We start from the raw sequence: 23,584 nt of genomic DNA on the forward strand, positions 1-23,584 counted from the left end.
TGTGAGAAGCCCAAGCCATGTGGAAAAGTCATATATAGGTACTTGTCAACGGCCCCAGCTGACCTCATGGCCAACATCCATTGCCAGCCCTGTGACGAAGCCCAGTTGAACCTTAGGATGACTGCAACCCCAGCCAACAACTAAGTGCAAATGCGTGAGGGACCCTAAGCAGGAACTGTCTAGCTAAACCCAGTTGCTCCACAGAACCACAAGATAATAATAACTTGCTATTTTATAGCACTACATTTTTCAGTGGTTTGTGATGCAACAATAATAGATAATCAGAACAGTGGTGGTACTGGTTTTCTTCTATGGGGTGAAGCAACTATTTCTTTTAAGCAACTGGGAGTAGATATTTGGGGGTATATATTCAAATATCATACATCCCTGCCATGGTAGCTAAGCAAATTCTCCTGTTGAGGGTTATTCCTTTAAAGAATTGAGAGACTATGAAAATGTACCTATGTGAACATTCTTAAACACAGTGCGTTCACAGCAAAATTAGATATATTTTGAGTTAGTTTACCATATGGCTGCCAAACAATTCTCATTTTTTTAAAGCAGTAATCAAACACAGTTTAGTCCCTGAACAACTTCAGGATGCCAATAACCTGATTTATGCTTGTATTACCTGCCAAATTCCACCTGAGTTGATAAGAGAGAATTCAGCACTAAATGATTCTAAAGTAAAAAAATAAAATTTTGGAAACAGAGGATACTCCAAAAATACTTGTAGGTTAAGTATAAGAGAAAATAATGTTTAGATAAAAAATAAACTCTTTTCTAGGGGATGTCAGAAGGCTAGCACAGATTTAGCCAAATCTCCTCAGCCTCTGGATATATTGTTCAGTTTTTGGTGTTTTTAACAACAACCTTAAGGCCAGGGCAAGATAGTGAATCATGAAAGAAAAATTTACTAATACTCAAAATCCTGTACTTACTAACAAAAAGAGGGCAATTAAAATATATTTCAAAAAACTTTCAATAACAAGGCAAGAATAAAGGAATGATGGTGCTTGATCGATATACTCTAAACCCTGGGCAATTTGGTTAACTCAAGTTTTCTTTCATTAACTCCAACAATAAAAATTTTAAATTATTGCCACTTTGCTAAATAATGGGAATAGTTTCACAACATTACTTTCATTGGATCTTTTAAAGAATTCCTAAAAAGTAAAGCAATTTGTCCACATGGACAAATTGTTTCTCCCTTCCTAGTTTACAAAGCCCTGAAAAGTTATAGGGCTGCATTCATTCATCTACCACACCACCTATAGCAGAATGACGTTTCCACTGGTTCTCAACTGAGATGGAAATTGGATGAACGGTCCTTTTCCCTCTTCTCACAGAGATGTGCATTTCCAGAAAAAAAGCAACTAATATTTGTGGTAGCATGAATTTTGTTCTTCTGCTGTGAATCCTTGTGTTTTAAATGCTTTTTGTATAATTTCCTTTCCCTGAGTTGTAAAAGTAATAAATGTTCATTAAGGAGGAAAACAGAAAGGAATTTTTAAAAAAGAAGAATCTTCCATAACCCTGCAACCCAGAGATACCCTGCCCCCATAACTTTTTTTGTTTTTTTGGTCAGTTGACACAAGCAAACTTCTCTTGTGGATTCTTCAGATGCATTTCATGATCTGATCACAAAATTCCTGTGTACGTCACAACACTGATATGGCTTCTGCTTACACAATCAGAACCATAAGCCAATCTTTCTTAATGCTGATATGATTTCTTGGTTTAAAAAAAAAACCACAAAATCAAATGATGGAAAAGAAAGATGTCATGAAACAAAGGAATAAAATTATGATCCAACCACACTGAAGAGTACACTGCATAAATTTTATGAAAATTTGATGACAAATTAAGATGTTACACTGGAAGTTAATTTTCCATGGAAACCAATGGTATGAAAATAATTATTATAATAACCAAAATTTATACAAAAATAAAACAAAGGAGGTGTTAATAGCTAATGTTAAGTTTAAAATAAAAGCTATTTTTTCCATTCATCTCTGCAGGTACATGTATCTTTGCCTTAAAACAAAGTAAAATATCACTGTACTACAGAAACGTAGATGCAGAACTATTTAAGGAGTAAAAAAATTCACCATTGCTCCAACTCAGAAAATACTGTTATTGTTAGCAGGTAATGTCAATGTACTCCCCAAACTGAGAGATACCTTAAGAAGTAACTTTTGAGCATATTTTCTATGACTAAGTGAGTAAGACCAATAATATCCAGTTCAAAGAGTTCATCTCAGTTCAGTTAGCGGGAATCACATAAGTTTTTGTTTGTTTGTTTTTGGTTTTTTTTGCGGTACGCGGGCCTCTCCCATCGCGGAGCACAGGCTCCAGACATGCAGGCTCAGCGGCCATGGCTCACGGGCCCAGCCGCTCCGCGGCACGCGGGATCCTCCCGGACCGGGACATGAACCCGCGTCCCCTGCATCGGCAGGCGGACCCTCAACCACTGCACCACCAGGGAAGCCCCACATAAGTTTTGATTCTCTCAGTGCACAACACTGGGTAAGGGCACTCTTCTTCAGGAGTATGAAACCTATTGAATGACTTAAATCTCTCAGCAGTCAGGGAAGCGATGCTGCCTAACCATATTTGTATGTTTAATTCAGCACTACTGGAATAACTGATGAATATTTCAAACCTGTTTAAAAAATACTGCTGTCCCAGTTCTTTATCCCAATTGACTGGAAAGAGGTACAGATGGATGGGTGGATGACTGATTCTAGAAGAAGATTTTAATCTGGGATTAATTTCACCTAATGTCATGATTCCCCAAAGGTCACGATTGTTCCCATCATATGCAATGTTCTTATTGCAATAGCCAGGATCTTGGGTAAAACTCAAATGCAGAATAATAAAGGATGGGCCAACTTAACTGAATAAGATCCAAGGAGGCCATTACTTAGGAATTCCTCATGAAGATATCCAGTTTTATAGTTTCATATTCACGTGTAAGAATAAAATTAACAAATTCTTTTCTCCTGCCTTTTTACCCCTAGGGTCCAATGAAAGGAAAACGTTCAATTCCAGCAAACATGAAACATAAGAAATATGATTTATTCATTAAATGTTTATTAGTATTATTAGTATTAATATTAGGTCCTGAATAAAACAAATAGGATCTCATCCTTGTGGACCTTACATTCTAAGTTATAAACACATTTTTAAAAGTGTCAACTCGTTAGTAACCAAAAAAAAGCAAATCAAAACAAAAAGATACAGGGTAGCAACAACTAAAAGTTATAAAGTTCCCCACGTGGTAAAGGGTCAAGAAAAATGGACACTCATACTTTGGTGATGGGAAGGTAAGTTGGTAAAAGATTGTTTTAGGAGAGAGGGTAATTTGGAATACATATATAAAAAAATCTCTTTGTCTCAGTCATCTTACACATAGGGATTTATGCTAAGGGAATGACTGGAGATACAAAGTATTATGAAAAATTGTTCAGACGAGAGCACTGGAATCACAAGTAAGTGCTGAACAATCATCGACAGGAAGACACTGGAACTCACCAAAAAAAGATACCCTACATCCAAAGACAAAGCAGAAGCCGCAATGAGACAGTAGAAGGGGAGCAATCACAATAAAATCAAATCCCATAACCGCTGGGTGGGTGACTCACAAACTAGAGAACACTTATACCACAGAAGTCCACCCACTGAAGGTTCTGAGCCCCACATCAGGCTTTGCAACCTGGGGGTCCGGCACTGGGAGGAGGATTTCCAGAGAATGAGACTATGAAGGCTAGTGGGATTTGATTTCAGGACTTCGACAGGACTAGGGGAAACAGAGACTCCACTCTTGGAGCGCACACACAAAGTAGTGGGTGCATCAGGACCCAGGCGGAAGGAGCAGTGACCCCATAGGAGACTGAACCAGACCTACCTGCTAGTGTTGCAGGGTCTCCTGAAGAGGCGGGGGGTGACTGTGTCTCACTGCGGGGACAAGGACCCTGGCAGCAGAAGTTCTGGGAAGTACTCCTTGGTGTGAGGCCTCCTGGAGTCCGCATTAGCCCCACCAAACAGTCTATAGGCTCCAGAGCTGGGTCACCTCAGGTCAAACAACCACCAAGGAGGGAACTCAGCCCCAACCATCAGCAGACAAGCGGATTAAAGTTTTACTGAGCTCTGCCCACCAGAGCAACACCCAGCTCTATCCACCACCAGTCCCTCCCATCAGGAAGCTTGCACAAGCCTCTTAGATAGCCTCATCCACCAGAGGGCAGATAGCAGAAACAAGAAGAATTACAATCCTGCAGCCTGTGGAGCGAAAACCACATTCACTGAAAGATAGACAAAATGAAAAGGCAGAGGACTATGTACATGATGAAGGAACAAGATACAACCCCAGAAAAACAACTAAACAAAGTGGAGCTAGGCAACTTTCCAGAAAAAGAATTCAGAATAATGATAGTGAAGATGACCCAGGACTTCAAAAAAAGAATGCAGTCAAAGATCAAGAAGATGCAAGAAATGTTTAACAAAGACCTAGAAGAATTAAAGAACAAACAAACAGAGATGAACAATACAATAACTGAAATGAAAAATACACTAGAAGGAATCAATAGCAGAATAACTGAGGCAGAAGAACAGATAAGTGACCTGGAAGACAGAATGGTGGAATTCACTGCCACAGAACAGAATAAAAAAAAAAAGAATGAAAACAAAATGAAGACATTCATTTTGGGACAACATTAAACATAATACAAATGCACAAACATTCACATTATAGAGGTCCCAGAAGTAGAAGAGAGAGAAAGGACCTCAGAAAATATTTGAAGCGATTATAGTTGAAAACTTCCCTAACATGGGAAAGGAAATAGCCACCCAAGTCCAGGAAGTGCAGAAAGCCCCAGGCAGAATAAACCCAAGGAGAAACATGCCAAGACACATAGTAATCAAACGAGCAAAAATTAAAGACAAAGAAAAATTATTAAAAGCAAAAAGGGAAAAACGACAAATAACATACAAGGGCACCCCCATAAGGTTAACAGCTGATTTCTCAGCAGAAACTCTACATGCCAGGAGGCAGTGGCAGAATATATTTAAAGTGACAAAAGGGAAGAAGCTACAACCAAGACTACTCTACCTGGCAAGGATCTCATTCAGATTCGATGAAGAAATCAAAAGCCTTACAGACAAGCAAAAGTTAAGAGAATTCAGCACCACCAAACCAGCTTTACAACAAATGCTAAAGGGACTTCTTTAGGCAGGAAACACAAGAGAAGAAAAAGACCACAAAAACAATCCTAAAACAATTAAGAAAATGGTAATAGGAACATACATAGCGATAATTACCTTAAATGTGAATGGATTAAAGGCTCCAACCAAAAGACACAGGCTTGCTGAATGGACACAAAAACAAGACTCATATATATGCTGCCTACAAGCAACCCACTTCAGACCTAGGGACACATACAGATTGAAAGTGAGGGGATGGAAAAAGATATTCCATGCAAATGGAAATCAAAAGAAAGCTGGAGTAGCTATACTCATATCGGATAAAATAGACTTTAAAATAAAGAATGTTACAAGAGACAAGGAAGGACACTAAATAATGATCAAGGAATCAATCCAAGAAGAACATATAACAATTATAAATATATATGCACACAAAATAGGAGCTCCTCCATACAAAAGGCAAATGCTAACAGCTATAAAAGAGGAAATCAACAGTAATGCAATAATAATAGGGGACTTTACCACCTCACTTACACCAATGGACAGATCATCCAGACAGTAAAGTAATAAGGAAACACAAGCCTTAAGTGACACAATAGACCAGAGAGATTTAATTGATATTTATAGGACCTTCTGTCTGAAAACAGCAGATTACACTTTCTTCTCACATGCACATGGAACATTCTCCAGGATAGATCACATCTTGGGTCAGGATAGATCACATCTTGGGTCACAAATCAAGCCTCAGTATATTTAAGAAAACTGAAATCATATCAAGCATCTTTTCTGATCACAACCCTATGAGATTAGAAATAAATTACAGGGAAAAAAACATAAAAAACACAAACACATGGAGGCTGAACAATACGTTACTAAATAACCAAGAGATCACTGAAGAAATCCAAGATGAAATCAAAAATATACCTGGAGACAAATGACAATGAAAATACCACGATCCAAAACCTATGGGGTGCAGCAAAAGCAGTTCTAAGAGGGAAGTTTATAGCTATACAAGCCTACCTCAGAAACAAGAAAAATCTCAAATAAACAATCTAACCGTACACCTCAAGGAACTAGAGAAAGAAGAACAAACAACCCAAAGTTAGTAGAAGGAAAGAAATCATAAAGATCAGAACAGAAATAAATGAAATAGAAACAAAGAAAACAGTAGCAAAGATCAATAAAACTAAAAGCTGTTTTTTGAGAAGATGAACAAAATTGATAAACCTTTAGCCAGACTCATCAAGAAAAAGAGGGAGAGGACTCAAATGAATAAAATTAGAAATTAAAAGGAAGTTACAATGGACACTGCAAAGAGTAGCCCCTGCTCACCACAACTAGAGAAAGCCCGCACACAGCAACGAAGACCCAACACAGCCAAAAAATTTAAAAAAAAAAATTTAACAAAAAGAAATGAAAAAGGAGAAGTTAAAACGGACACTGAAGAAATACAAAGCATCATAAGAGGCTACTACAAGCAACTCTATGCCAATAAAATGGACAACCTGGAAGAAATGGACAAATTTTTATAAAGGTATAAACTTCCACGACTGAACCAGGAAGAAAGAGAAAATATGAACAGACCAATCACAAGTAATGAAATTGAAACTGATTAAAAATCTTCCAACAAAAGTCCAGGACCAGATGGAAAGCTATACCATGTTCCTGGACTGGAAGAATCAATATTGTAAAAATGACTATACTATCCAAAGCAATCTACAGATTCAGTGCAATCCCTATCAAATTACCATGACATTTTTTTTTTTACAGAACTAAAACAAAAAATCTTAAAATTTGTATGGAGACAAAAAAGATTCCGAAGAGCCAAAGCAATCTTGAGCGAAAAAAAACGGAGCTGGAGGAATCAGACTCCCAGACTTCAGACTACAGTACAAAGCTGCAGTAATCAAGGCAATATGGTACTGGCACAAAAACAGAAATACAGATCAATGGAACAGGATAGAAATCCCATAGATAAACCCACGCTCCTATGGTCAACTAATCTATGACAAAGGAGGCAAGGATATACAATGGAGAAAAGATAGTCTCTTCAATAAGTGGTGCTGGGAAAACTGGACAGTTACATGTAAAAGAATGAAATTAGAACACTCCCTAACACCATACACAGGAATAAACTCAAACTGGATTAAAGACCTAAATGTAAGACCAGACACTCTAAAACTCTTAGAGGAAAACATAGGAAGAACATTCTTTGACATAAATCACAGCAAGATCTTTTTTGAATCACCTCCTACAGTAATGGAAATAAAAAACAAAATAGACAAATGGGAGCTAATGAAACTTAAAAGTTTTTGCACAGCAAAGGAAACCATAAACAAGACGAAAAGACAACCCTCAGAATGGGAGAAAATATTTGCTAATGAATCAATGGACAAAGGATTAATCTCTAAAATATATAAACAGCTCGTGAAGCTCATTATTAAAAAAACAAACAACCTAATCAAAAAATGGGCAGAAGACCTAAATAGACATTTCTCCAAAAAAGACACACAGATGGCCAAGTAGCACATGAAAAGCTGCTCAACCTCACTAATTATTAGAGAAATGCAAATCAGAACTACAATGAGGTATCACCTCACACGGGTTAGAATGGGCATCATCAGAAAATCTACAAACAATAAATGCTGGAGAGGGTGTGGAGAAAAGGGAACCCTCTTGCACTGTTGGTGGGAATGTAAATTGATACAGCCACTATAGAGTACAGTATGGAGGTTCCTTAAAAACTAAAAATAGAGTTACTCTATGATGCAGCAATCCCACTACTGGGCATATACTCAGAGAAAACCATAATTCAAAAAGATACATGCACCCCCATGTTCACTGCAGCACTATTTACAACAGTTAGGTCATGGAAGTGACCTAAATGCCCATCGACAGACAAATGGATAAAGAAGATGTGGTTCATGTATACATGAAATATTACTCAGCCATAAAAAGGAATGAAATTGAGTCATTTGTAGAGACGTGGATAGACCTAGAGACTTTCATACAGAGTGAAGTAAGTCAGAAAGAGAAAAACAAATATCGTATATTAACGCATATATTTGGAATCTAGAAAAATAGTACAGATGAACCGGTTTGCAAGGCAGAAATAGAGACATATATGCAGAGAACAAACATATGGACACCAGCGGGGGAAAGTGGGGGGAGGGGTGATGGTGGTGTGATGAATTCGGAGACTGGGATTGACATCTATACACTAATATAAATAAAACAGGTAACTAATAAAAACCTGCTATATAAAAAAAATAAAATTAAAAAAATTGTTTTATAAAGTATTAAATTATGGCATATTCAAACAGTATATTCATAGTGTGTATAGGACAGGTCCATTATTTTATACTTAAATTTTATAAGTTAGAATGGTTTAACATTTACAGAGAAGTTGTGAGAATAGTAAAGAGTTCCCATATACCTTTACATCCAGTTTCCTCTACTGGTAAAATCTTAGATTAGGATGGTTCATTTGTCACAATTAATGAACCAAACATTGAAACGATATTCAGATTTCCATAGTTTTTACTTAGTGCCCTTTTCTTGTTACAGGAGTACATCCAGGACACTACATTACATTTAGTTGTCATGTCTCCTTAGGCTCCTCTCGACTGTGACAGTTTCTCAGATTATTTTTTGGTTTTGATGACCCTGAAAGGTTTGCGGAGTACTGGCCAGGTATTTTGTAGACTGTCCCTCAATTGGGATTTGTCTAATTTTTTTCTCATGATTATACTGAGGTCATGGGTGTTCGGGAGGAAGACCACAGAGGTCATTCTCATCACATCATAACAAGGGTACATGCTATCAACATAAACTTAACACTGTCACTGTTAATTTTGATCACCTGGCTGGGGTAGTGTTTGTCAGTTTTCTCCACTCTAATGTTACCTTTCTTGCCCCATATTCACAATGTTCTCTCTCTAAGGAAGTCACTGCGCACAGCCCATACTTAAGAAGTGGGAAGTTACGCTCCGCCTCCTTGAGGGTAGAGTAATACATAAATGATTTGGAATTATTCTGCATAGGAGATTTATCAATTCTTCTCTATTTATTCAATCATTTATGTGTATCAGTATGGACCCATGGGTATTTATTTTTATAATTTGTATAAAGTAAATGCATTGTGCGCTATTGCATATTTATAGCACAATCTAATACTGTATGATTAATTTTGTTGCTTCAATTCTTTCAGCTTTGACCGCTCGGAGCTCTTTCAGTTGGCTCCTGTGTCCCTGTGACATACCCCATCATTGTGTGTATATACTGTTAGCACTTCCTAATTTGGGTACCACAAAATACTCTAGGATCATCTTACATATTCCCCAGCCCTATAATCAGCCATTTGTCCAAAAAGTCTTGGTTCCTTTTTTTGGAGAATGGTACTAGAAACAAGATCCGGGTGCTGGGTATGTTTGTTGCTACTGGAGTGTCATTGACTCTAGGTCCTCTCAGCTGAGAGAGCAAGAAAGTGGTGTGTGTGTGTACATGCATATCTACACATGTGCATACATATACTACAAATACAGGTGTCAACACACGTATGTACACACATGTATATAAATATATGCATGCCCATACATGTGTCTATATGTTTACACATGTGTTTACACATATCTATCAATATTTCTACATGTATCCATCTATATCTATATTTGGCTAAACATTAATTCACACTGATATCACCAACTCTATACCACTGCCACCGGATGCTTCTAGCCACCTCTCGTGTGTGTCTAACCTCTCACTCCAACAGTGAGAAACCTGCCTCCACCATCCAGCATCCACAAATTCATTAATTACAGTGTTTTCAGAATTGTTAACTCTTAGCTCCACTGCAAAAAAGAGTTCAGTGCTTATGTAAAATTTCTTTTACTTTTACAGTCTCCATCCATCATTTCCAAAGTTACTTAGGTCACCCTCTTCAGTGAGGTTATTTCATATACTTGTAATACTGTTAGATTCTTTCGTCAGTCTACATTCCATCTTGGGATCCCCTGACCTCTTAAATTTTTTTTTTTAATTTACAAACATTAAAATTCACTCTCTTTGTTGTAAAGTTCTATGCATTCTAACAAATGCATAGTGCATTTTAACAAATGCATGGTGTCATGTATCTACCATTACAGTCTCATACAGAATAGTTTCACTCCCCTAAAAATTCCCCGTGTTTCTCCTATTCAGCCCTCCTTTTCCCACAAACCTTTGGAAACCACTTATCTGTTTACCATCTGGATGGTTTTGCCTTTTTCAGATGTCATATAAATAGAATCATATCGTATGTATTGTACCTTTTTGACTATATTCTTTCAGTGAGCAATGTACACTTAAGACTCATCTATGTTTTTTCATGGCTTAGTAGCTCATTTCTTTTTATCACTAAATAATACCCCATTGTATATAGTTTGTTCATTCACCAGTGAAGGACATCTTACATGCTTCCAGTTTTTTGGTGATTGTGAATAAAGCTACTATCAACACTCACATGAAGATGTTTGTGGGATCACAGTTTTTCAATATCCTAGAAGTATGGCTGTTGGACATATGGTAAGAAATACCATACATAGCTCTGTAAGAAATTCAGGTCCACTTCTGTTCAGAAAAAGATTATATTTCTATGTATTTAGGCATAAAACATAAACAGCTGTGATGGGATTTATGACCAATTTTATTTATTTTTTACTCACTTCTGTATTTTCCCAGGATGTTTTTAAGTAATTCAAGCAAGCAGTACATTTATAATCAGGGGAAAATTAATTTAAAACGTACAATTAAGTAAGAGAGTAACAGGAGTAAACCAAATCCAATGGCTCTGTGTTGTTTATCTTGTTTCACTAGACCACCAGCTCCTGGCCAGCAGGGATTCTCTGATACGAGCTTACGCACTGTGACTGTTAAGGCATCACACGGCCTGTGAAGCATTTCACTGTAAAGAGATTCTCTGTTCTTTGTCTACAGCTGGTGTTTCCTGACATTCGTTTTAGGCTCTGTGTTATCTCAGACTCAGGAGAAGTAATGGAACCCTGGTCAGCATTTGGGAGACCCAGATTCCTGTCAGTGTGCCTGGACTCCACTTCTAATAAGGAACGTTCTGTTCTGTTTCTATTTTTATTTATTTTTAAATTTATAAAACCTCTTAGTTTCAGGTATACAGCTAAGTGATTCAGTGATATGTGTGTGTGTGTGTGTGTGTGTATATATATATATATATATACACACACACACATTCTTTTTTAGATTCTTTTCTATTATAGGTTATTATAAGATACCAAATATATTAATAGTTCCCTGTGCTATACAGCAGGTCCTTGAATTGTTTATCTATTTTATATATAGTAGTGTGTATATTTTAATCCCAAATCCTAATTTATCCCTCCTCCCCTTTTCCCCGTTGGTAACCATAAGTTTGTTTTCTATGTCTGTGAGTCTTTTTCTGTTTTCATTTGTATCATGTTTTTAGATTGCACATATAAGTGGTATCATGTGATACTTGTCTTTCTTCTGCCTTGTTTCTGAGACCAACCTTTAAACCTCATCTTCCAGTTTTAGTCACTAGATTCCTGTCTTGTTTCTGGTCTAAGTGCCCTCAACTGTACAAATCCATAACGTATTAAAAAAAAAAAAAAAAGGTTTGCCTCCAATCAAGCAAGCCCTCAAATAATCTACTTATGAGCAGATGTTTTGTCAGTAAATGAAAATCTGCAGTATAACATCACACTCTGACATGAACAAAAAAATGAAACCAGCTCATTAAGTTTTAGACAATATATCTGTCATTATCAGTTGTTTTAATTTTCAAAGAAGGAGGAACTTTGGCACCTATTATCATAGAGTAAATAAATTAGATCTATTGTGAATGTGAAGTAGGCAGTTACAATGGCATCTTCATGTATCTATTATAATGTTGACAAGCTAAACAATACATCCCCCCCTTTCAAAGAAGATGTATGAATTTTTTATGCCTGGTTATTTATTTCTATCTTTTCGGAATGACAGGTATAGAATCCATTGTCAAAATTACCAAGAACCTTTTAGAAACAAATCATGAGGCTGTTGAGTACTATACCTCTGTTAATACTAAGTGTTAATTACTCACAAATAAAGTCTATAAGAAGAGACACTACTCAAAGCCCAGACTCTTGGAAACATTACCACAGTTTTTGATATTCTCACCTCCAGGGCATAAATTATTAATTTTGGGTGAAGCTACCTCACTGAGTTTGCGAATCGATGAGTGAAACTTATATGCTTTGGTTTTATTTTTAGCATCACAGGGGAGATAAGAGAGAAATACGAACAACCTGCAGAAAAGGCACATGACTGTGTTATTGTTCTAGATACTCTAATCGGTGGTGAGCCTTAGGTGGCCCTCTCACTTGTCACTCATTTCCCCCACTCCACTGTTGTACCTGGGCCACTTGGGTAAAAAATACCCAGGCTAAAACAGCGAGACAAATAAATCCAATATCTAAAATGACCATGTGGATCAAACAGAATCAAGGTTTGAAGAGGGCTTCTTTCCATTGTCTATTTAAATATCATGGTATGGCTCTTGGAGAAGAGGCCAAAATTTTAAATATAAGGTATACCTTATACCTTAATATTTAAATATAAGGTATAATTTTAAATATAAGGTTTGTGTTTGCTGTACTTCCCAAAGTTAAACAGGGAAGGTTCTGGAGGATAAATAAGAAGCTATGCTTTACAGGGCAGAGGAGATCAAGGGTTACTATGTTCAGCAAATTTTAGAAAACACTTTGCATCCAAGGAAGGCATATTTAAAAGCAATCACATTTTGCAACAATGCTGGGAAAAGGGAAGTCATTATCAACACCCTCAACCTTTAAATTAGATGAGCAGAGATCTGTTCTATTTATTCTGTAGCTGTAAACTGGCTAAAGAATGTGGCTATCTGTATACCAGAAATTAATGTGCTCGTTTGGAAAAAAACAGCTAAAACACACTAACTACCCAATGAACACTTCACAATGTGCTCCATCAGCCTCCCCATCCACTCACTATTCATGTCACGTCTCTGTGCTTGGCTCCCACTACCCCTTCTGCTTGAAATCCCTTTCCCCTCCTCATTTGCCAATGCAAACTGCTTTCGTTCAAGGCCCTGCTGCAGTGCTAGCTCTCTGTGAATCTCCTCAGATCTCCCAATCAGGGTCCACCATTCCATTCCCATTCTCCCAAAAGACTGCATTAGACCCTCTACTGGAGACATCCTGTGTACGTATCTGTCGCCCCTTGAGTTTCCTGAGTTACACTGGTGCCTCGTTAATCCTTTTTTTCCGTCAGCACCCAGACAATACTTAGCTGACAGTGAGAACTGAGTACACTGAAATAGGAATTTATTCAAGAGATATACTGTAAAAAAAACTAAAAATAGAGTTATCACATGATCCTGCAATCCACTCCTGGGCATGCATCCGGAGAAAACTATAATTCAAAAAGATACATGTACCCCAATGCTCATAGCAGCACAGCTTACAATAGCCAAGACATGGAAGCAACCTAAATGTCCCTCAACAGATGAATGGATAGAAAGAAGATGTGGTGTGTATACCCCCCCACACACACACAATGGAATATTACTCAGCCATAGAAAAGAATGAAACAATGCCATTTGCAGCAAGGTGGATGGACCTAGAGATTACCATATTAAGTGAAGTAGTCAGAAAAAAACAAATATCATATGATATCACTTATATGTGGAATCTAAATTCCACAAATGAACTTATTTTATAAAACAGAAATAGATTTACAGACATGAAAGACAAACTTATGGTTACCAAAGGGGAAAGGGGAGGAGAGAGACAAATCAGGAGTTTGGGATTAACATATACAAACCACTATTTATAAAATAAACAACAAAGACCTACTGTATAGCACAGGGAACTATATTCAATATCTTATAATAACTTATAATGGAAAAGAATCTGAAAAAATATATATACATGCATATATAACTCAATCACTTTGCTGTATACCTGAAACTAACACAACATTGCAAATTAACTATACGTCAACTTAAAAAATAGTTATGGGAAAAAAGAGAGATGCTGTACCAGGACCCTAACACCGTGTTCACCTGCATAAGGTCGTGTCAGTGTATTAGCATGGAAAAGAGAAAAAGCTATTTGAAATAGGGTTTCAGTCATGTTCTGCTATGCCTAGCTTTTGGGATGATTATAGTAGTTGCTCCAAAAACCACCTTCGATTCATTGATTTCTGTATCTGTTGGGTACAGGTATCCCCTGCTTTTTCAAAGTTCGCTTTACACCACTTTGCTTTTACAAAAGAATTAGTACCTGTTTTCGCTAACCGAAAGAAATGTGAAGAGGATTTTTGCTTTTAGGAAAGAAGGCAAAAAGCGAAAATAGCATTCAGTGTTTGTTCTGCAGGAGCCATTATAAAGGCAGTGCATTCCCCCTGCAGTGAGAGTGGCACTACCACGGCTCCTTCCCCAGAAACTACACTCAGCATCTCGGCATGAAGCTGCTGTACCTGTGAACTGTGTCTGTGCTTTACCTCAATTTATTTTGTGCATCCGTTAGCAAGACGTGTCCGAAGGTAATTGCTTCTTCACTTTGCACCATTCCAGGTTACAGGAACTTTCCTAGTAACACTACTTTCGGATAGCGGGGGGAACCTGTGTACACTTTAATATTGCCCTTTCTCCGAGAGAGAATGAAGTGTGCTATGATGATATATAAGTCTTTCTTCGAGGGGACTAGGTATTAACTCTTACTTAGAACCAGAAGAATGCTGTTCCTTAACTTTGTTTCCACCATGAAATAGCAACTAATCTCAGAAACGAATCTAAGTGGCCTTTTAACTAGTGACAACAATAACCACTATAATTCGTGTTGGACTTTATGTTTACAAAGCACTTTGTGGGTATTCTTTTATTCTCATAACATTCTGTTCCTGAATTAGGAACTCTGCTTCTGTTCAACACTTAAAATTTAGAGGGTTGATTCAACAAATCCCTCCTTCTTAGTGAATTAAACTCTACTCCTGTTCTACTCTAAAATAAACTACCACAGTGCCAGGAGAAACTGTAAGACCTTGAATGTGCCTGGCTCAAGTAACACAAAAATACTAGTTGGATGAAGAATGTTTTCCAAGATCAGTGAAGAGACAGAATTCTTCCCTCCTGTTCCATCTGTGCTGCAACAAAAGAGAAAGATGCTGCCAGAACTAAAGCTCACATGCGCTGTTTTTCTCCCCAGAAACTAAACGGTTCTGGTCAGGTAGCTCGTGTCTGAGATCCTGATGCTGTTTCTCTAATTATCTGGAAGAACCCGAGGCTGGTGCCCATGTCCTATGCATGCGAGAACAGGAAATGAGAGTGAGACCACTGAGTTAAAAGCAGGGAATCTTGGGGATGAGTCTTGGGCTAAAGTGATGTTTATGAAGCTGCTCTAGGAAGAGGTTTCTCTTGTCTAAAACAGATGCTCTCAGGAGCATCTTCACCCCCTATCTTCACCTTGGTTTGGGAACCCTCAACCCAAACCAAACCAGAATGTCTGCAAACCAGGAAGTAACTCCTTCAAGTCCAAATCCCACTTCTTCCCACCTCCACAATTCATTCCAGCCCCAGCCTGAGCTCAAATCCAACCTGCACCTTGAAGGAGGGAGGGGAGGGGAAAGGAGGTGCTTTGTAGGAGCTTGATCCTTTGTCTGTAATATCAGCTTTACCCTTGTCAGTTTATTTTACCTTATTCTCAAGAGTGCTAGGAATGTATAAATGACTTGGGAAACTGGGACGATTCAAAGTCATGGTCTTTTGCATTATCTGGTTTCCAAAAATAATTACTTGACCTTCCATGTGAGACGAGCACTCAAAGATAAACAGTCACTCCTAAGATCACCAAGAACAACCTTTAAATCAAAAAGTCAGTTTGCTATTATATTAGTTGCTCTGCAGAGTCATAGGATAAGTAAACACGGTCGTATCTGTTAAAAAGAGTTTAAATTGACCCTTAAGAGGGTTCCTCATTAGAGAATACCTGGACGGGAATTATATATCTTAGCATAATAAACATTATTGAGTCAAAGTTTACAATGTTCATTCATATGACTTGTTCCTCACCGGCATATTCTAGAAAGAGTGATATGGTGACTGTAGTCTTGAGCACTTAGCTTTCCTACTGACCTACAGGTAATGAGTGAAATTGCAGACTGTTCTCTGGTTTGTTTCAGGCTGTCAATCACTCCAATGCTTTGGAGAACATTAGCCCCCCTCCAGGGGACTGCTTCAACCACAGCACATTCCGTGGGTCAGAATCACTTCCCAGTTTTCACCAGCTGAATGCCACTGCTCCAAAGAGAGCTCTGGTAGGTTGCTGGAAATTTTCCTCTTATCAAAGATGTCTCCTAATCTCTAAGTCTTCATTTCTGCAACTGGATGTCCTGACATTTACTGGAAATGTAATGTACCGGAGATAGGTATAGGAGCTCTCACAAACTCAACAGGCGGGAAGAGGGTGCACCTAGAGCTTGATTCATTCTCCTTTTCCACTAAAGCCCATTAGAATGCTCTATTTCTTATCTTGTCACTTGATTGTCCTCAGGAATTGGTGAGTTAGACAAGCATGTTTCAACTCAGTCTTCAACTCTCTGGATAATACTAAAATCAAAAGCTCACCCAACCATGATACGTCTCATTTGACAGAAAAGTGCCTTCTCATTTATACAAAGATATCTGGAAATAGTGAGTCAAAAACTATTATAATACGTGTAAATCTAGGAAATACATACAAAACCCCAAACTCAAACCCCAAACCCCCCCAAAACAAAAAACCAGCATCAAATGATTCATTAACTCCTAAGGGAGGACAGCTTAAGAATGACAAATGTTAATCAAGGAAAAAATGACAATGTCTTAGCGTGTAGTGAGAGGGAGCACTTCAAAACTATGTCTTTTATTTGTCTTTGGAGAGGGAAGGGGACTGAATAGTGCCAAGACTGGAGTAATTTACCCTTAAATTACTTATATGCAGAACTATTAACCTACATAAAATGAAGCTGGATGATCCTTGAGCTTCCTTGAGCTCCTTGAGCTTGCCTGCTGTTAATCAGATATCAGAGAATGGTGAAAACCTGAGGGTATTTAAGATAATGAGAAAATGACAATCCTACTTACATTACAGATCCCCAAGTATGCAAGTAGTTACTGGAGTTTTTTTATTATTATCCCCTTTAAAAATAAATTTTAAATCACACAAATAATATACTCATATTTTCCTTAAAAAATTAAAATTTTAAAATATTTTTATAAGGATTAAAAATCCCCTAACCACCACACCCAATCTAACTCCACTGTTGACAACAGCCAACATCTATCTGCATTTTCTATGCCAGAAACTGTGCTAAGAGTTTACAGGAATATCTTTTTAATTTTCACAAATTCCGGCTACAGTGGGTTCAATTATTATCCCCATTTTGCAGAAGAGGAAACTGCGGCATGGCACACTTATGTCCCCCATTAACTCAGGTGTCCACTCTTTTTTTTTTTTTTTTTTTTTTTTGCGGTAGGCGGGCCTCTCCCGCCGCGGAGCACAGGCCCCAGACGCGCAGGCCCAGCGGCCACGGCCCACGCGACCAGCCGCTCTGCGGCATGCCGGATCCTCCCGGACCCGGGCACGAACCCACGTCCCCCTGCATCGGCAGGCGGACTCCCAACCACTGCGCCACCAGGGAAGCCCCAGGTGCCCACTCTTAGTAGTTAGGGACACATCCATCCAGGCTTTTCTATGGATCCCTGTACATTTATGAGTACTCATAGCACATGTAGGGTGTTGCTGTTTTGTTTCATTAAAAAACCTTAAATGGTATCATACTATACATATCCAATCTACAATTTGCATTTCTCCCTGACAGTTCGTCAATTCTAACTCATTCTTTTTAATTGCTGTCTAGTATACTACAGCTGTAGCATTCTCCTAGTGACAAGCATGAAGGTTATTTTTGATTTTTCACTTATAGAAACAATGCTGTAGTGAAAGCCTTGTGCAAGCTTTCTCATTCACAAGGGCAGCTGCTTGGGTGGATATCAAGATATGGAAGTGCTGGGTGATGCTGAGTGCATGTTTAAATTTTAATAGATACTGCTAAATTGTCCTCCAAGATATGTACCACTAGTATGTAAATACATATTTTCCTATTACCATGCCAAAATCTGATATTATCAATCTTCAAATTTTTGCCAAGCTAAGGAATCATGTTTTAATATGCATTTCCCTGATTACAATAAACGTTGTGTTAGGCAACACCATCTGGACTGGTAATTAAATGATAAAGTGAGTTAAAGTAGGGCAACATAAAAAAATGTATATATACATTAAGCGTATTATTTATTTTAAAATACATAGATGTGCATTCCCCCTCCCATCTTTTGACACAGGAACAAGGCTTCTCAAGTAAGGGATCACTGACTGGGGCTCTACATATACTTTCTGCATTAACCACATCCTTATAATGTACATCTAAGATTCCCTGGTTTGGTTTCTTAAGTGAAGTGAGAACGTAAAAGCCTTGTGAAATAATCTGAGTGCAGAATTTAATCTAATTTAACCGTAAGTTTTTAGTAATTGGCTTCATCAAGATTTTCCAAGCATTTAATTTAATTTTCACAAAAACAGCTCTTTCCACACTTGTGTTTCATTGGTTTATATATTACCTAACTAAATTACATAATTACAATGACATTCATCCAGTATAAGCAGGTTTGGAAACCATCGCACTGGCGCTTGGAAAACACACATTTAACTGAGAGAGCAAAAGCACAGAGGTATTCTAGAGAGTAGCCCACCAGCCATTCTGTGAGCCCACCCTAGACTGAAGTCAGCCTCTTTCAGAGGGGTTTGGGAGAGTCTTCTAACGCAGGAGGTTGGGTAAGAGAGTAGCCACTGTACTAGTGATGTGGAACATCTTTTCATATGCTTATTACCCAATATCCTCTACTGTGAACCATCTGTTCATTTCATTTACCTATTTTTCTAGTGGATTAGCCTTTTCTTAATTATTTACAAGTGTTCTTTAGAAATCCCAGTACTAATCCTTTGTCTTTTATGTCATAAATATTTTCTCCCAGGATGTTGCCTATCTATTAACTACTTTTCTGTAGTTATTCTGTCTTGCAGAAGTACTTAATTTTGATCTAACGAAATAAACTATTTTTCTTTCTTTTTTAAATATATTTATTTATTTATTTTTGGCTGCATTGGGTCTTCGTTGCTGAGTGTGGGCTTTCTCTAGTTGCGGTGAGTGGAGACAACTCTTCGTTGCGATGCGTGGGTTTCTCATTGCAGTGGCTTCTCTTGTTGTGGAGCACGGGCTCTAGGGCGTGGGCTTCAGTAGTAGTGGCACATGGGCTCAGGAGTTGTGGCTCGTGGGCTCTAGAGCGCAGGCTCAGAAGTTCTGGCGCATGGGCTTAGCTGCTCTGCGGCATGTGGGATCTTCCTGGACCAGGGCTCGAACCCATGTCCCCTGCATTGGCAGGTGGATTCTTAACCACTGCGCCACCAGGGAAGTCCCACTATTTTTCTTTCTTCATAGCTTTTGCTTTCTATGTCTTAAGAAAGCCTCCCCTGCTTTGCTAAGATTCTAAACATATTCTCCTATGTTTTCTTCTAATACTTCAATAATTTTATAATTCCCAGATTCCAGATGAGGAACTTGAAGTTCAGAAGTTTCAGATATTTGACGAAAATTATAAAGCTAGAAATAACCCGGGATCCATATTGATATATATTTATATATAATCTCCAAAGCCAATGCTACTACTTTATACTACTTTCCTGAAGAAGGAATTAAAGTCTGAGAGAAGTAAAGTGAAATACATGGATGTCCAACAGTGGTAAAAATTGGATGAATGCACATGTTTGTACTGAGTAAATGGTTGACATATAAATGACTCATCAACAGCCACAGAAAACCAGCACAACCTCTTCCACCCACAGAAACTGTGGTCAATAGAATTTAGATGTCCCAAGTGACTGGACATCTCAATACTATTGAGCAACTACCAGGTACAAAATAATAGTTGGACCTCGAGGTCCAACTTCTCTTATTCATACATTCCTCCATCCACATTCAAGCAAACAAAAATATACCGAACACCTAGCATGTCCCAGGTAACAAGCGCCACACACTCATAGATGTGGACTTTGCTAGACTCCTTCGCATGGATAGTCCGCAAGTTCCTAAAGCTTTGCTTGCTCAAAACCAACCTCTGCATTCGCAATGTACCTTGAGTTGGGGTCATTTAGGTCACATGCCTTCTATCTGCTACCAGAAAGTGAGCCCACTAGGGTGATGAGATTTACATTATGCTCCTCTGCATCCCCCAGAGCACAGAGCCCAAGGCCCTGACAGTACAGGGGTTCTGTTACTGCAGTTCCTACACTGTCGTGTGATGGACGCTTCACTTCCTCTCTTGTGGACCACATTTGATCTTTTAAGGGTGGGCAAGAATGAGTAATGAATAATGAATGAATGAACACTTTGTATTCTCATCAAACAGAGCCTTCTTAGTGATTTTACCTTTTCACTGAGGTCACTATTTATTCTCACCACTACCGGTCATCTTTCCAGGTGTCACAGTCTTGTTATTACCATTATCTCCTGAGTCCTCTGTCTTCCTTTAATACCTATAATAAGCTGTCAAATCTTGTTGCTTCTATTGCAATCTTGCTAAACCTTTTCTATTCTCCCTGCCACTACCTTGGTTCAGGTTCACTATCTCTTGCAAAAACTATTATGAATGAGCTCCCACCCAGGCTCCCCATCCTACTCCATAGTACACCTGCTGATTCCACATAAACTTTCCTGAATCATAATCTCATTCTGACAACCCCTAGCTTAAAAACTTCAAAGGCTCCCATTAATCCACTGAATTGATTTTGGACCTCTCAGCTGGACATCAAAGCTCTGTGTATGACCCCATCTACGTTTTGCCTCTAATTTCCCGCTGCTCTCCTACTGATGCCTTCTCCTGACCCCTCCCGCTCGCCAATCAAACAGGACCATGTGCTTTTTATTAAATACGCGTTAGGTTTTCCATCTCTGTTACTTCAGCCTGGGGCACTCTCCCTCATTCCATCCTTTGAGGCCCACTGTAAACACCAGCTCTTTCATCCCGTAGGTCCCGATGCCACAACAGACAAGATATCTGCCTTCTTTGATATCGGCAGCTCTTTGTGTTGTCTTCTTGGAATCAATCTTGTTTTATTTATCTAACCTTGCTTTATTTATAGTCATTTGGTACATACTTTGTTTACTGCAATACAAGCGCCTTGTGGTAAGAGTCAGTGGTTTCCTTATTTTTGTGTATATCTGCAGAGTTTGGGACAGAGCCTTGTACACAGAGGCACCCAGTAAGCTACTGGTTGACCTGAACAGTTCCCTCAACTTTACTGTAAGCTCCTTAAGGACAGTGACTTTAAGTACACAGTGTCTCTCAACCCAGGTAAGGGCCTTGTGCATAACAGGTACTCAAAACATACTTGTTTAAGTAATTTCATGGTTCCAGAGCAAGATTTTTCAAAACAGATGTAACACTGGCATTAACCTAAAACATTCACTTAAATCTCTCTCACCAATTACCGTAAAAGAAAAAGAAAAGGAACACTGACTCCAATGTTCATTATTCTTTCCTTTCGTTTTATGTGATAATGCCTAACTCTTATTAGGTGCTTATCACGTACCACGCACTGCACTCAAAGTTTTACAACAATCACCTCGTGTAATCCTCCCAAGAGCACCATGATGCACTGTCTTTTTCCCCAGTGGATGGGCAGGAGGTTTAGAGAAGTGAAGTAACTTGATCCTGCAATGAGTAAGTGGCAGAGCTGAGATCTGAATCCAGGCAGTTTCTGCCTCCAAAAACCCATGGTTGTCACCATCATGCCATATGCCTTGGTTATGTTTGCCAACCCTCTTAATTTCAACAGTTTGCGTAAAAAAAACATCTTTTAAAAAGTACTTCAAGCCACATCTTAAAATCATTCTTTGAAACATAAGAACATCTTGACTCTCAGATTATTTTAATGGACGTAAAAATAAAGAATTGTTAAGTCTATCTCATCCACCTTCCAATGTAAGCTTCAAATTTAGGAGGCTGTTTTCTCAAATGGTATGCATGGTCAGTACTTGATTATGCATCCCCCCAAATGGAGGTGACAAAGGTAACATACTTCCAAATAACTGAAAATCATTTAATTTTGGAACGCAGTCTAGAAATTTCAGAACCAAAAATAACCATTTAGTCCCCATTCTCCCTGTAAGTCTTCATATACTTGAAAACTCCTCTTGGTGGCCTGGACTCTGATTTGCTGGCAGAGTAAAGGGGTGTAGGGTTGACATAGATAATCCATGAGTAAATAGGCCAGAATTTCTCTCTTTTTGAATCTCCATTCAGTCTGCATGGAAACAGTAGCACCAATTCTGACCACAGTGCTGAAAAAGAATACACTAGCACCAAGGAACTGATAGACTGTGAATCTGAGAGAGAAGGAAAAACGCTGTACTGGCCCTAAATACGATGAGAGCAACACTGAGGAAAAACTCACAAGCTGTAAGATAAAAGTCATTGCCTTCCTTAGGATTTCAGAGATACAAGCATGTGAAGTAGAGATGGACACTAGTAGTTACATCTAAGAAAGAGCCACCAGCGGACTGGTCACCAAAGTCTCTTTAGCCTCCAATGGAAATACTATTACTAAAGATGAGATTCATAACTTAAGATGAAATTATATCAAGCAAGGACAAACTGTGTTCAATAAAATACAGTAGAAAACTGACTACTGATGTTTCAACTACTCAGATCTTCTATTTATCTATTCAAAGCAAAAAAAAAAATTCATGTAAAAAGTCTGATAATATTAACTTCACTATTTAGTCATAGCTACCTTTTCTGGATTTAAGTATTGATGTTAAAATATACCACAGGTATGATGAACCTCTGTGACTTAAGGGATACCTTAAAATCCAAATCCCATTTATAAAGCAAAATTTTATCAGAGTATTTTTCACTCCTTTAAAATGATCTAAAATACTCAGTTGTTGATACTTGAGTTTTTCAAGTTGTAGATCATATGTTCAGAAAAGAATAGAGGAAAAACAGTGAGACTGTTATGTTCATTAGTGTATCATGGAAAAATGACAGCCTTAAATACTCATGAGCGCTGGTGAATATTCTGCTGACTCCCTCTGCTGTAGCAGAAATCAGAAAAACAAAGCACAAAACGGAAAAAGGAGTTTAAGTCAAGTGAAAATATTTTATGACATTGCAAACTTCTTAAAAATACATTCACTCAAACATGAAAAAAATAGCAAGCAATTAATCCCAAAG

General features: G+C 38.2%; 1 protein-coding gene across 1 annotated transcript in view; it reads right to left on the reverse strand.

Moving 5' to 3' along the window:
* The window catches only part of C1H1orf21 (chromosome 1 C1orf21 homolog), a 231,797-nt gene that overhangs the window by 96,506 nt on the left and 111,707 nt on the right, over positions 1 to 23,584 (reverse strand). The gene's annotated exons all lie outside the window — the stretch shown is intronic.

Source organism: Globicephala melas, chromosome 1 (assembly GCF_963455315.2).
Source record: "Globicephala melas chromosome 1, mGloMel1.2, whole genome shotgun sequence".
Lineage (NCBI taxonomy): Eukaryota > Metazoa > Chordata > Mammalia > Artiodactyla > Delphinidae > Globicephala > Globicephala melas.